The sequence below is a fragment of the Lactuca virosa genome, chromosome 8, assembly GCF_052849685.1.
Source record: "Lactuca virosa cultivar CGN04683 chromosome 8, Lactuca_virosa_CGN04683_v6, whole genome shotgun sequence".
NCBI lineage: Eukaryota > Viridiplantae > Streptophyta > Magnoliopsida > Asterales > Asteraceae > Lactuca > Lactuca virosa.
The window spans coordinates 57,240,942-57,250,679 of record NC_136433.1 but is presented as its reverse complement, the minus strand read 5'-3'; the positions used below and the strand labels follow the sequence as shown (position 1 = coordinate 57,250,679).

Sequence of the window (9,738 nt, the reverse complement as noted above, 5' to 3'; positions counted from 1 at the left end):
CAAGCGAATGTATATAATAAAGCCTTCACTTTCCCGCGTTTCTCAGAAGTACCTGAAACACATTTAATCAAAAACTGTAAGGACAAAGTTTAGCGACTTCCCCAAAAATATCACATATAGCACAACACATAAAACAACTATGAATATCAGCAACCCTGGAGACTACCCGAAGTTTTAGTGGGCAACAACACCCTTTGTAGGTTATCAGCAACCCTGGAGCCTACCCATAGTCTTAACACATATAAACAACACAAACACAGTAATAACACTTAGACCCAGTTGATCGTCAAATACATATACATCTATTCTACTATACAGGTAAGAATAAGTGAGGAGACTCACCTTACACTAATGACTGATAAAACTCACACCCGAATTGCTGGAACTAGATTCCGCATAATTACATACACCGATTAACCTTAATTAATAATTAGGATATTTCTCTCACATACTATTAGGCCCAAGACAATCCATTTTATACTTAGAGTAAAAGACCATTTTACCCCTCATAAAACCCTCACCATCCACTTCATACTCAAATGGTCAAATTCCATAAAAGTCAACAAAAGTCAACCTTGGTCAATACGCTCGGCATACTCAACTCTACGCTGGGTGTAGAGCGCAACACCAGAAAAGGGCTCGCATCTCGCTGGGCTGGGGGTAGCCAAGCATATGCTTAGTGTACGTAAGCTGTTATCAAGATCTCCATGCAAAAAGTCTTAATCCTTAAGACATCCATTCCAATCACAGATCTGGCCCCTAAAAAACGTCTTAATCCATAAGGTCTCTGACTTTAAGCCTTTGCATGGCTACAAGGAGCTAAAATCCAAAACCCATAACTTTTACTTCATAAACCCCCCCCCCCCCCAACAACTCTTGCATGGAAGAAAGGAAATGGCTAAGCTATCATTTTTATGACTCAAGACATCTTAGAATGTCTGAAATGATGACTTAACATATTTGGACTACTCCATACTCACAAAGATCCATGCAAGCTTTAGGACAAAAAGGACCAAAATGCAAGACTAAACAAGATCTATTTAAACAAGCTCCAAGATTTGAACTGTATACCTTGAAAATGTGCACAAGAGGATGAAGTTTATGGATCTACAAACCAGAGTGCACCACCACCTCTTGAATGATCTTCTTCCTAGCACCAAACACTCAAGATTCACTTTCTAAGCTTCAAATCTCTCATACACAAGCTAGGGTTTCGTTTTAGGGTTTAGACGGAGTGGAGGCTGGATGAGGGAATGTCCAAAGGATGGAAAAGGTGATTAAATAGGGGTCACATCGTAGAATTTAGGGTTTGGAAGCAACATGAGTACGCTCGGCGTATGCCTATGTATGCCCAGCGTACTCACATTTTGAACTGTCCCAAAATTTGGTTGATTTACGCCCTGTGTACCCCTTGTACACCCAGCGTAAGGAACTGATCTGAAAACTTAAGAATAGAGAACTCCATCTGCCCTTCCAAGAAGTTGAAAACAAAGTACATGTAAAATTAGTTGTGTATCTTGACTTGGTTTATCTTACAGGTTCTTTTTTTTTTAATTTTATTTAACTATTGAGTGCTTTCTATTTCCTTAGTTTGATTATACTTCTAATTATACTTCATCTATTCAGGAATAATTAAGTCAAAGATGCTTCCATGGATCCAATCAAAGAGGCTTTACCAATTTATGTCAATATCAAGGTTTTATATGATGTGTTATTTTATAATTATTCCATGCCTTCAGTTGATTGGTGTTGAATCTTTACTAATTTTACATTTTATAACAGGACATTCAAGTTTGGATTCTTATGTTGCTTGTTGGTTTGGACTGAATTGATCAAAATCGATTCAGACTCTCAATAACTTCAAAAGAGCATTTAGTGATACTTTCAAGTGGTGGACAAGGGTTTGCAGTGGCTGGCTCATAACTGCACTGCAAAGTTCAGCACACTATTGGATGAACAATGTGAAGGTATAAATCCAATTTTACCTTATTGCCCATTTGTATTCATTTATGTTCTCATTGACAATGTAAGACACAACTGAGTGATGCTAAACATCTGTATATTTTGTTGTGATTTCTTAATTCTTTTTAGCTATGGTGGAGATACTGAATCTTGTTTTACTCCAAGTGTACTGAGAAATAGCAGATTACTTTAAGTTCTTAATCCAGGTATGATCTATTAAACATCTTTATACCTTGTTGTGTGTTATTAATTCTTTTTGTATGTATTATTTTTATTTATTCTCTAGGCGTTTTACTTTCAAAAATCTTCCAGTTGTATCAACATACTTCTCTTTAAAATGTCAACCTAATAGAAGCATTGCACTTTATTATTAAGACATCTTACATTAAAAAAGCATTACATTTTATTCTTATCAAGGCATTTTACTTTAAAAATCTACCAAGTATAGCATTGTAGTTTTCTTTGAAAAAGCAATCCAAATAAAGCATTGTGGCGTGACCATGGAGACGGACGGAGACACTGCATTTGATTGGTTCCCTCATATTTCTCTCTTTATCTCTTTCTTCTTTTTGAACTTTCACTACCTAATCATCGGTGCATAGCATTTCTATAACTTGGTGGGTTGGTTGTGGAATAGTAAAATATCCACGTGGCATCACCTTTATTCACAAACCACGCATGGTAGACCTGACAATTCGTGTATTCGTGTCAGGAAAACGTGTCAGCCACGAATTTGACACGATATGTGTAACACCGTGAATTTTTCATATAAAATTTTCATTTGGAATTACAAAATCCTCATAACACGTTTCACAGAATCTCATTTATTTAATTCACAAATCACATCACTATAATTGTTTGATTAAAATCCAGGATCCTCAAATTATAACTCTTTCACTGATGTATACAATCAAGCCGGTACATTCCCGTGATCCTGAGGAAAACCTGAAACACATAACACATAACACGGTAAGCACGAAGCTTAGTGAGTCCCCCAAAATACCACACACATCTCATTAGCCACTCGAGGCTAACTCGAAATGACCCTCCAGTCAATGTGTTCCAGTGGAGACCCTCCGGTCCCACAACTCGGGTGGACCCTCCGGTCCTAACTCAGCAAAGCATAATCACAATCATAGCATAATCACAAAGCATGATGTATAATAAATAGCACATAACTCAACGTAAGCACATATAACAACATTTACACTAAATAACATAACAGCATAAGTCACAAAGACAGTATGTACAATAATCATTATCACAGAATAACAATGATCAGGTTCTGAAGTTATGCAAAATAGTTATTAGACTTATCCAAGTGGGAGACTGTTGGATTAGTGTCTAAGTCCATAACTATTTTGGTATGTACTTGACCCGATTATGAGCATGGTCCTTTTGGGTTGCCTTCACCATAGCAATATGTAGGATGAATTAACGAGAGAAAGGTTTAATTATGATTTATTAATATATTATAAGACTAATATATTAAAGGAGAAATCATAATGTTTAATTAATATTAGTCAAGAATTAATTAAGAATTAATTTTGTGACTAAAAGAGATTAATTAAATTAAGGAGACTGATATTGTAATTATAAGATAGTTACAAAGTTGGACTTAGGATCCATTGGATGGCAATGGACGAATTCTATATGGAGGACCATAAAGAAATCGTCCAAGGGCCTTCTGGAATGGTCCATTGGACTGCTTAGGGCTTAAGCAGTCAGATTAGGGTTTCCTAGTTGCAAACCCTAATAGCCTACATGTATATATAGGACCCCTATGCCCCAAAAACGTGGCTAAGAGTCCCTCTAGGGTTTCCAGCCGTTTTTGGTGCCTCCTCTCTCCTCCCTCTTCATCCAAGTTGCTTAGTGGTGTTTGTGACTCCATTAGAGGTGCAACACTTGAGGCACTAAGCTTTCTGAAGTCAATCAAAGCAAGGATTGATTGTTATTGCTATATATAATAATCAAAGGTAATTACTAAACCCTTATTTCAGTTCTTATTTGATAGATCTAGGGTTTGTAAGTCTTGGATTCATTGCATGTACAATAGAAAAACCTAGATCCAAACATTAGGGTTTGTATGAGCACATAGGATTGTTCTTATGCATAAAATCTATCATAATAAACTATCCCCCGTATTTATTTATTTATTGCTTTTAGATTGTGGATTGTGTGTAACTCAATAGGCCTATGTATTTATTAAGAGCGTAACTAATTTGTTGTTTTAGTGGGCATATCTTTAAAACATATATTTTTTTTTAACGACAAATCTAATCTACTACTTAATTCCACCTATGTTCATGACGGGACTTAAACTTTCAATCTCAAGGAGGAAAGGCAACACCTGATACCGTTGGGTTAGAAACCCTTTGGTCTTCACACATACATCGTATAAAAAGATTTAAAACCATGCAATAAGTGTTCGGCATACAAGCGCGGAGCTTATTAAGGGCCACCCCCCCCCCCTTTTTTTTCTTTTTGCTTAGAAGTAGTAGTAGCCCACTAATTTTTATGAATATTAGACCCAACCCTCCCCCCCCCCCCCCCCCCCACACACACACACACACACACACAAATATTAATTGCTCTTTTCTAAAGTTGCTTTAAATAAAGGACCAAAACACACATGAGTGCTGACTTATTTGTCTTCTTGGTTATATGATATAGTTGCATTAGTTTGAAGATTCACTTAATAATGCGAAGAAGAAAAACAAGTTAAGCTGTAACGGATTCAACTGATTCAACTGATGCCGTACACTTTCTTATTCACTTTACAAAGCGCATTCGGTTTACAAAACGCAGATAATTAAACTTTTTGGTTTCAAGCAACCAAATCTCCTACATTTAGGATTAGACATTTAGTGTATATGACCAATCCTGGAACACAGATGATCTACACACATAAAGAAGTAATGTTTAAGAAGGCTAGATACCAATGAGCGCCTTTGAATCCACTCAGAAAGTTTCAGATACACTATTGTGGAAATGGAATGTCAGAAAGATCCTCTCTATAAGGAGCATTTGTCAACTCTGGTCTTCTATCAGCATCATTTCCACTTTCCATGCTATCTTGAGCAATAGGGTCACCTTTTGATGGCTCAATATATGTAACCACAACATCCTTACGCAACATAAGGTAGATCACTGAGAGAACATAAGCAGCCATGACCGGAAAAACTAATATTGCAATAAACACATTAGCCACTTTTGGCCAAGTGCTATGGATTAGCCAATCGACAAATGCAGTGCTCAAGTAGTAGATGTTGATGCCAATTATTCCAAGTCCTAGTGCCCATGAGAAGAGAATGATCTGTAGAAGAAAAATAATCATATTATAAATGAATTTCAGGTATACTTGATTTACGAAATTGAAACTCACAAATATTGAGTTCTTGTGAGGTCCCATTTTGGTACTTGAGCTACTGAACTTGAGTAGTGGAATGAGTGCAAATGGAAGTTCAAATGACAGTGTCATCTGCAAAAGATCCATACTTACATTAAAGTCCAGTTTCAATGAATCATGAATATGCTTACCTATAGAATGAAACTTTAAAGATGGAGTCACATACAGATGCTATTATAATTAGTCTTCCTTCTCCAGAAGGCCCCCCAATTATTTACACTATTAGACTCGGTGTTATGGCGATGCACCTAGTTACCAAGTTCCTGAGCCATTTCCTCATTTTTAAGTCCAAGAAACCCTAAAATAACAAATAGTACATGCTTAGTGTTAACCTTGATTATTAACAGCAGAAAGTTATAATAGGCAAACCCAATAAAGACCTCTTTTAACCTACCGACATAATGAATTGTCCAGCATAAGTGCCTGTGATTGTTGAACTCTGACCAGAAGCTAGCAGTGCAATTGCATAAAGAGTAGAGCCGGACTTTCCCAAAACATTCTGTGTAGTAAAAACCGGGGTTAATTATGAGAAGTTTTGTGAATGTTGTTGGTATAGAAGTTATAAATTTGACATCTTATAAGCTCATACTTTTAGAAGAAATGAAGCTGAGTTAAGGTTGAGATCGTTGCAACGATCCATTTCTTCACTTGGTAGGTTTTTTTCTGAGCAAACAGTGCCAGAAACAGCGATCATTGAGACGTTGATCAAGAATGCTACAAAGAGCGCAATGCCACTCTCTATCAAGAAGTATCTGCATGCATCCTGTAATTCAAAACATCATCATGAATAAGAACTCGAGTTGGTATCTTTCGAGTAAGAACAAGAGCCGAATGGAGAAACAAGTTATGCCTATTAAAAAAAGTGAACTTAATGTTAATAAACCAAAGTAGATTTAGGGAATATAAATATATGAGAAATAGGTTTTTATTTTTTATTTTTTGGGAGTGGGATCTTACGGCATGACAAGGGCACCAAGTAGAGCAATGGCATCACCAGTGGCGCCTTGACCACTAAGTTTAGGAATGAACATTCCCTATAGCAAATCACCAGCTGGTGGCTTCACATAGCTCATTTCTCCAAAGAAACAACCAGCCATCAGAAAAACTAGAATAGCTATCAATATTTCAAGCTTCCTCACCTATGGATATATGAAACCAACATTCCATGTGTTTTCATATTAGGAAACACCAACTATGAAAACATCAAAAGAAAACGAATCATGATTGAAGTTCTTACACCATATTTTTGGAGGCCAAGAAGGAGGAGGGTGCTGAGACCAGTGAGAGAACTCCAACCCAAACTGGAATCTTGAATAAGATATTCAGTGCAAAAGCTGTTCCGATCACTGCAAACATCAAAAGAAAATGAATCAAAATATTATTAAAAAAAAGTTAAATCGTATGTTCACATCAGTTTCATGGATATGCATGATTAAAATTAGTACCTTCGGGAATATCTGCTGCAATGACTGCAACCTCGGCTAGCAGCCATAGGCAATACTTGACAAAGATAGGGTATTCAGCCTTACACAACTCTGATAAATGTTTCCCTGAATAACAGAATAACTAAAGTTTAGATATTTATAATTATTTCTGGATATATAGATAAATTCATAGGTCTAGTTCAGTGAATGTCTTACCAGTGCTTACACCAAGATTGGCAGCCAGAGATTGAATAACAAGTGCAAAGATTATCCCGATCAAAATCACCCAAAGTAGCTGAAAATAATGGTGATTTTTTTGAACTACAACTATGGTGTTTCATGGAGAAAACGTTTACCTCGTATCTATGGTTGGCTCCTGCCTGTAAATCGGTTTCCACTGCATAAAAAACATTGATAAGTTTACAATGATTAAGATATATAAGTTACAATGAGAATATGAGATATTGAGAAATCAAAACTTACTGTTGCCAGGATCGAGATAAGCCAATGACACTAGGAAACCAGGTCCAACAAAGGAGAGAAAACTTTTCCATCCAGGTTTCTGCATATTATATGGTTATCAAATTAATCAAACTGTTATTAAACAAATAGAAACTTCAAACATATGGTTAGATATCAATCTTGAAATTAACGTTTGTGAGGGTGGAAAGAGAGTGAGAGAGAGAGAGAGAGAGAGAGAGAGAGAGAGAGAGAGAGAGATCACCTGATCATGGTCGATATCTTTATGATCATCAAAGTCTTTGGAGTTGAGAACAGAAAGATCAACAGCTGAAACAAGATTGCTCCCTCCTGTAACTCGTGGTTCATGCTGCAGACTTGCCATCTCTGTCTCTGTCTTTGTCTCTGTGGGAATGGAGAATCTATATATGTGAAGAATCTCAGTATGAACAGATTTGATGGTAAAGGATTGGATTGAGTATGCTACTTATACTAGAGTTCTGCACATAACTCATGGCTACTAGAGTTCTAGTTCAAAATGTTGCTTTCAGATTTTGAGCATGTCCATGCCGTTTGCATTACAAAATGATGCATGGCTGCTGGAGTTCAAATTCTAAAGGTTGCTTTCAGTTTGTGGGCATGTCCATGCCGTTTGAATTAAAAAAGGATTCTGAGCTTCTCCCTAACCCCCTTCTACCATGAGACTGAGACACCTCTTCAGCTCCTGTATTTTTGCGCCTCTACCTTTTGTCCTTTATCTACGTCTTTATCCACTCTATCACCATCATCATAAAGGTACCCACATCGCTCCATCTCTCTCGCTCTCAACCCCTAATCCCCACTGGAAGGAAAATTTGTGTCATCTCTTATCTCTATCACCGCCTGCTGCTCTGTGCTTCGTGTCTCTGAGGCTCAGGAGGGAAGAGGCGACAGAGCCTATGCTCCTTCATGTAGATTTTCTCGATATGTACTTCAAACTAATCATTCTCAATATTTTTATTTACCTATAACAAAATTGACACTTCACGAATTTACCAGAAAGTTGAAGACAGTATTTGCAGACAGAGAACTCGAAAAGGCAATGGCCCCACCATGCATAGAGCTCGCAAAGCTTTTCTCAGTAGCTGTAGATTTTCCAAAAACCCGTGTCCCCGCAGAAATCCCTGCAAATCTTCGTGTCAAAGAGTACCCTGATTTCATGGAAAAATCCAACAAAACAACGTACGAATCATATAACGTGATTGGGAAACTCTTTCGTGAGGTCAAAGACATCGCCCCACAAAACAGCCAGGTCAACCCGTTCACGCGTGACGTGGCGAGACAAACGTACGATGTTGACTTGGAAGTCAGCGGGTTTGAGTACTATGTTGATGAAGCTTTTGATTTTAAAACTGAGTATGATTACAAATTGGGTAATTTGATGGATTATTATGGGATTAAAACCGAGGCTGAATTGTTGAGTGGGAGTATTATGAAAATGTCGAGGTCGTTTGATGGGAGGAATGGTTTGGCTGTGAAGTCTTTGAGAAAGGAAGCGAGGAATTGGTTTTGGAAGGGTAGAGGCAATGTGGATGTTGGAGATGATGATGTGTATGCGAAAGCATCTGCATGGTATCATGTGACATATCATCCGGATTATTGGGGTAAATATAATGAGGATATGAAAACACGTGATCATTTTTTGAGTTTTCCTTGGTGTGTGCATGATAAGCTTATTGAGATTAAGAGAAGCAAGGGGAGGGTTAGAAGAAATGTTGATACTGATTGGCTTCAACAGCAGTTTAGCACTGCTTTAAATCTGATATGATTGAAGTTGTGTGAAGTCACTATAGTTGTCTTTGTTGTTTCTTGTTGGATTTAGTTTGAGTTGATGTAAATATTGTGGTTTTTGATTATTGTGTTTCTTGTAGGGTTTGATGTAAATATTATCAATGTTGATATATTTTTGAGATATGTAAGTAGTATCTTAATCTACTATATATACGTACACATAGATTATATGGAGTTGAACATAGATTATATGGAGTTGAACAAGAGGTGATAAAAAAAAAAGTAATCGGTTTCTACTAATGCTTACCTAGATCCTTGTAGGATTGATGAAAATAATTTGACATCATGACTATAACTTTGGACTTTAGTGACTTTATTAGTTCTTAGGTATATTAGGTGGAATGTGTAGTTTTATTTGAAGTAAAGTGTTTGACAAAAGAAATATAAAGTCTTTTGGTTTGAAATTAATAAGATTTGGAATCCACTTCCGCCGCATTTCCATGTTAAAGTTTATTTTTCTATTTGATTCAAGTTTTTAAAATGAATTGGAATCCTAAATGATTTTGACTTTTCATTAAACTAGGGAAACGAAATTCCAAAAACAGGAGGAGGGAATTAAAATCCAATTCAATAAGGAATGTTGATGATTACCATATAACATTTTTTATTTTTATCGTTATATATCAAAACAATATTATGTACTAAAATTAACAG

The 9,738-nt window shown here is 36.6% G+C and overlaps 2 pseudogenes; one reads left to right on the top strand and one right to left on the bottom strand.

Annotated features, from left to right (window-relative positions):
• Positions 1–4,704: 4,704 nt before the first annotated feature.
• LOC145132718 (metal transporter Nramp7.2-like) lies at positions 4,705–7,709 on the bottom strand (annotated as a pseudogene).
• A 264-nt stretch (positions 7,710–7,973) lies between these two features.
• LOC145133464 (putative RNA-dependent RNA polymerase 1 pseudogene) lies at positions 7,974–9,207 on the top strand (annotated as a pseudogene).
• Positions 9,208–9,738: the final 531 nt, after the last annotated feature.